Source organism: Lupinus angustifolius, unplaced genomic scaffold (assembly GCF_001865875.1).
Source record: "Lupinus angustifolius cultivar Tanjil unplaced genomic scaffold, LupAngTanjil_v1.0 Scaffold_90_15, whole genome shotgun sequence".
NCBI lineage: Eukaryota > Viridiplantae > Streptophyta > Magnoliopsida > Fabales > Fabaceae > Lupinus > Lupinus angustifolius.
The window spans coordinates 729-7,120 of record NW_017724498.1 but is presented as its reverse complement, the minus strand read 5'-3'; the positions used below and the strand labels follow the sequence as shown (position 1 = coordinate 7,120).

Below are 6,392 nucleotides of genomic sequence, written 5' to 3'. Positions count from 1 at the left end.
CCAAAAATAAGCTACTCGATAGTGTTTGGTAAAGAGGTTATTTGAACAAGGTATTAGCTTATAAGCTTCTATTTGATAACCTAATAGAGATAGCTTATAAGCCAAAGGAGCTTTACCATTTTGAAGCATATCAACAAGTTTATTAGCCAATTAGAATCTAACCAATTAGTGCTGATTTAATGAGCTATGTTATTTGTAGCTTCTAATCTTTTACTTAATTTATTAGATGTCAACTAGATTATTAGCTAGTTGTGCCTATTAGAGTCATATCCTACTACTTGTAAGTGTAGGGAAGCCCAAGTTATTGTGTTAAACCTATATTTCTCCACATCTTAATCTATGAATCCTTTGTCATGCTTATGTAAATTGCATTCATAACATGGTTGATGCAACCACAATTGTGATCGTGATGTAGTTGATGCAACCACTATTGTTGTTGGGTGTTCTAGACACTTGTTTACCTCTCCATTTATTTTTGAAAAAAGTGTTTTAGTGGAATTGGAGTATGGCCTTTGTGGATATGTCTCTCTATGGATGAAGTCACTATGCTTAAACACCTATTCACTCCTTTACACTATTTGGTTTGAGGATTAGAGGTGGAAAACTAGGTCATTTATTTTTCTCTTTGGCTCACCTCAAGAGGAAGTTGTTTCGGAAGGGAAGGGAAAATGAGTCAATTATATTTTTATTTTCTTAACCTTTCCTCAACAAGATAGTATTTTTTTCTTCCTGACCTCTCCAATATATGTGTGGATGGATTGAGCAATTGATTTGATGACAACTTAGTCAAGGAACTAGAATGAATATTGTTGTGAACGTGTTTGCCTAGGATTTTTTCAATCTCACTAAAAACATTATTCTCTTCAACTTTATTTACTTGTGCAATATATTTTTAATCTAACTACATAAAATCCATGTTAATATGTAATTAAATTGGTCAAAGTGGTCAAATTGTATCATATTTATAAGGAAGTTTTTTAAACCATTAGATTTTCCTAAAATTGCTGGTTAGAATGAGAATTAAGTTTAAAAAACTTACTCTTGGGATAAGTGAATTTTCCCTTTATAAAAATCGTGGGAATGGAGTATCTCCTTGTATAAGGAAATAAGTTATCTCCTCCTGCCAGTGAAATCATGACATGTGTCATGTTTCATCATTTTATATAAAAATATTTTTAAAAATAAACAAAATAGCACACATGTCACATTTTTACTGGCTAGAGGAGATACATTATTCTCATATTATAAATGACATTTGTGTGAATTTTAGAGTAAAAAACTATCTAATTAACCACATGATTTAAGATTAATTGACCACTTTACAATAAGAACATATTTAACATTCAAATTTAAGATTAGGACAAGTTGGAGACTTTTAGTTTAGACTTCAATTAAAAGTTTAACATTACATTACAATAATTCAAAAGATTTTACTCTAGAAAACATTTTTTTAACAAAGAAAAGGTGAAAAGAAACTCTGAAATAATAAAAAAAGTTTATTAACAAGAATCATAAGTAATCTCCTATGAGCATCGAGGATAATTCCCCTCCAAGTAGGGGTGCAAGGTTTCAGATTCAACCATAAAATCAATGAATTGAAGCAAACCAAAAAATGGTGTTTGATTTGTTTAATTTTATAATAAACTGCAATGGGCTGAGTTCACAATTCCATAGAATCCGGAACCACAAGAATCAAATCACAACCAATGATAATTTAATAATCAGATGGTACTTGATACATGGAAAGAATAACATAATGACAAACCTATAGATAGGACTAAAGTTAAAATCTTCCATTAAAAGATGAACCAATGAATCGACCAAATCATCAATGGTCGATTCAGTTTGATTTGATTCCAACTATAAAAATCAACCTAAATCAAACCATCGTTTTATTCAGCTTATTAATTATCAAAAATATAAAATTGACCTAAGCACTTAACCACGTCCAAGAAGAGGATAACCCACTCTTGAAAACCGAGTTATTGTCAATGTTAATTACAATTATCGTTGACATATAAATAACACATCACACAGTTACAATTTGATAACTTGACTGAAACAATGACAAATTGTTGCCAAAAACTTATTTTAATGTTATTTCTTTATGCACGTCATGTGAATCATTCTAGATAATTTTTACTCAATTCTACTCATCAACTGCACCTTTCACAAATCCCTGCATACCCTATTTCACAATTTACTACTTAAAAACAACTTTACAAAATTGAAAACACTTTCCAACAAACATGCCCGTTCATAACCAGATTACTATTGATTATAATCATAATCCAATTTTCAGTTATATGTTAAACACACAATAGATCAGACTAACCAATCAAACAACTTCGAAATATTTTTATCCTTATCTTTCAACAAAATCATGCATGAAATAGAAGTATCTAACACAATATCACCCAGTAGAAACTGATACTTTTTCACCCCAAAGAAAACGAAGTACAAAGTCCAAGTAGCAGCGTAAGACCATAACATTAATTATCAAGTTTTTAGTCATGAGAAAAATGATAACAAAGAGGAGTCCATCCATCTGATGCAGGTTCAAATCCATAGTATGTACATATATCAACCCTCTCATCGCACATTAGTCCTTCAACGCATGTTTTCTCTGCGTCGAACATACCTTGTTCTATCATTGTATCTTGGTCTATCTTGATGCCTTTGTGGCTGTGGCTCCACCCTCCTCTGTCTCTCAGGTGGCCTCTGCACGATCTCTCCATTTACAAATAATTCGGCTGCATCAATTTAAATTGGAAATAAAGGTTAACCTGAGTCATGATATTTATTCTATACAAAAATGGAGGCCAGTGGTAGATAAAAATCGATCGTAAGAAATGTTTAAAAAAGTTCACAATTGCACAAGTTTTGGGGAGAAGGGCCAATAATGTTCTTGCCAAGTGATGGGGGCAAGAAGAATAACATGCCAAGTTTTCTTCGGCAAGAGATTCTAAAGAAAAAATAAAACAAAAAACATAGCAGCCTTGAGCAACGTATGAGAGTAAAATATTAAGATAAGAAACTGTTTAATGCTCAACCATGACACAGAACACGAACAAGGAAAATAATTGTTACTAACTTGCATCAGAAGCAACATGCTAACAATGAAATATGATTTATGATTTGAAATTACTAGAGCAACAATTTCTCAAAAAACAAAGGGAGGAAAAGAAACTGGCACTACTGGCATGGAGAAGAGGAAACATGAAGTGATTTTTATGTAGCAACTCCAATGATTCTGCAACTCTATATTGTAGTGAAACAGAACAGGAGGAGGGAAACTCTATGTCAGTCCATTAGCATTCAAAACATTACTCAGGTAGTTATTAGCTTTGCCAAGATGGACTACTGATAAAGAGTGTGTGGCTGAAACAATAATAATGTCACAATGATTTTCTTTTCACAAAATATTCCAAGCAGAAATAATACAAACACCGGAGTTTCTTTGTCTACAAAGAAATGCAAGTTGATAGAATTATTAAAAAACAAATCAAAACATTATATAAAGATAAGAGAACAGCAAAGTGATAGCATTGACGGTCACCAGTCATATTGAAATGTGAATTTTTTATCAAAAAAACTTGAAGACTAATATCCAAGAAAAAAGCTAATGCACTGCAGGTGAAGAGGCGATGCCAACTAATTTTATGTATCAACTCCAATGATTTTGGAACTCCATAAATTAGTGAAACAGAACAGCAGGAGAGTATTCACTCGAGAGTTATTAGCTTTGCCAAGATGAACTACTAGTAAAGAGAACGAGGCTAAAACAAGAATAATATGACAATCATTTGATTTTAACAAAACATCCCAAATAGAAAAGATAAAACTAACTGAGACTTCTTTGTCTACAAATCGATGCCAGTGGGTAGCATCATTAACTAGCAAATTAAATGTAGTGTAATGTAATGTAAAGAGAAGAGAACTGAAAAATGATAGCATTGGTTCAGTAAAGTCATACTGAAATGTGAGTTTCGAACAAAATAACTTCAAACACTGATATATCCAAGAAAAATTGCCGAAACTGATGGCATGAAGAAAGAGGCAATGTCAAGTAAATTTATGTATCAACTCCAATGATTCTGCAACTCCAAAAATCAGCGTAGCAACAGAACAGGAGGAGGGAGACTTTCTGTTAGCCCATTAGCATTCAAAACTAGACATTACTCAGAGTTATTAGCTTTGCCAAGATGGGCTGCTGATAAGGGAAAGAGTAAGTGAACCTTATCGAACTATTAGTTATAAATACCAGCTTCCTCAATCCCCTTCCCCTTTGACTACAATTTTTTTATCAATCATAAATCATCACACAAAAACCTTAAACAGGATGCAAACCTGACACGAGGATGGACAAATTATCAGAAAAATGTACACAATGATGTGGACAAACTAAAATAATAAATATATGCTTCATCCAACTGATCTGTATCTCCACAAAGTATAGAAAGCAAAGAACAGTTAAGAGATACATTTGATGCAAGTCATACATTATAAGCTAAACTGTGTGTGCAAGACATTCTAGCTATTCCAGAATGCGGAAAAACAAAGCCACGGAAGCTCATGCCATGTTAACTAAGGAAATGTGTATCATATAATATGTATTTACTGCATACATGAAAGTGATCAGAATATTTTTGTCCAAAGTAGATACACTTCATATATACATCACTGAAAATATAAAAAAAATCAAAATAGTATATTTCCTCAAAATAGCATGTCCATTAACAGTTAATAGAAATATGTCAGTGTTGGTGTAAATCTTCTTGTTAAATAGTTTTCCGAGTTAAACATAATAAAAGAACGTAAAGTAAGACTTATAATAAACTAAGGTAAAGTAAGACTTATAATAAGCTAACATAAAGTAAGACTTAAATCCTTACCACCATAGTCCTTGTATTCAGGATCAACATATGAATCTGGGAGGACAAACAGAACTCCAGGCAACCCTAATCAGGAAAAATGAAAAGCTTAAACACAAAATGTAAAGCAAAAGAAAAAACACCAGAAATCAACCATTAGAATATAATGCAGACCTTCGAGCTTATTAGATGTCTCTTCATCAATCTCACACCCAAATCCAAAGTACCTCTCACACGATACATTGTAAATCTTCTTTGTGGCTTCCTCTTCACTGAAAAATTAAAGAAAGAGAAGGCAACCAAAACACATTATTAAACAATCCAATTAAGAAATAAGAAGAAACAAAATCATCAACACACAACAACACCAAATAAGTTTTAAAATAAAGGGTATTGAAAAATCTCCGCATTTAGACAAAAGCTCAAACATTTAAAATATACTTCTTACACAAAACCCAAATAATCTTACATCACCCAACAACCTAAAACTAAAAAACTAAAAGGAAATTTAAAAACTACATTTTTACTACAAAGACAAAACTTCAAAAACCAAAAAAGTGTCCAAAAGTTTCATTTTTCGCCACAAAAAACATAAACCCAAAATCTAAGAGAAAGAAAAAAGATTATTGATACCTGCCAAGAACTTTAGCTAGGGTTTGGACATAGCAATCAATCATTTGTTGCTTATTGGCACCTTCACCACCGGGCTTGTCCATTACGATGAGCCAGTGTTGATAATCGCATCCTGGGAAGAGTGGTGCCATCTCAGTGGGTGGTCGGTCACTGAATGACGAACCGGAGTTGATCGGTGAGTAGGCCGAGTCACCGGCTCGGTTCACTCGGCACCTAATTCCACCGAACCGGGTTGTTTGTGGGAAGATGGTGGCGTTTGAGAGAGGGAGGAGGGGTCGACGGCGGGGGAGGATTAGAGATGTGAGTGAAGGTGGTTTGGTGATTGAGGCGGTGGCGGCGGTGGTGGTGGTGGAAGAAAAGACGCGCGTGGTAAGGAGTGTGGAGAGGCGTGCAGAGGATGAAGACCAGAGAGATCTTGACGCCATTTTGGTTATGGATTGAAGAAGAAGAGGTGAGTGAAGTTTGAGTGTGGGTGGATATGGAGGCTCAGGGTTTTTGAAGAGTAGGGTTTATTTTCTATGGTGTTTGGGTATCGATGAAAACATATTCCATTTCTCAAACCCATTATTCCGGAATATGAGACAAACCAAATAAAAACAAATTATACATCGGAATCTGATATGTTGTCTCAAAATATGTCAAATAGTAATAAAAATATGTCATTTCAGTAAAAAAAATTACTTTTTTTTATTATTTTTTACATTTTTATTTCAATATCATTTGTTTGTGACATGGTTTCGGATATAATTTAGGACATCAAATCTTTATACATGAATAAGAGAATAAGGCATGTTTAAGAGATCAAAACAATCACAATCTACTGAGTAATATATAATTTACCAAAAATAAGACGGATGATCTCCATTATCATTATGGTGGCTATGG

The 6,392-nt window shown here is 33.3% G+C and overlaps 1 pseudogene; it reads right to left on the bottom strand.

Moving 5' to 3' along the window:
• Positions 1-2,274: 2,274 nt before the first annotated feature.
• On the bottom strand, positions 2,275-6,065 carry LOC109339703 (annotated as a pseudogene).
• Between the last annotated feature and the right edge of the window lie 327 nt (positions 6,066-6,392).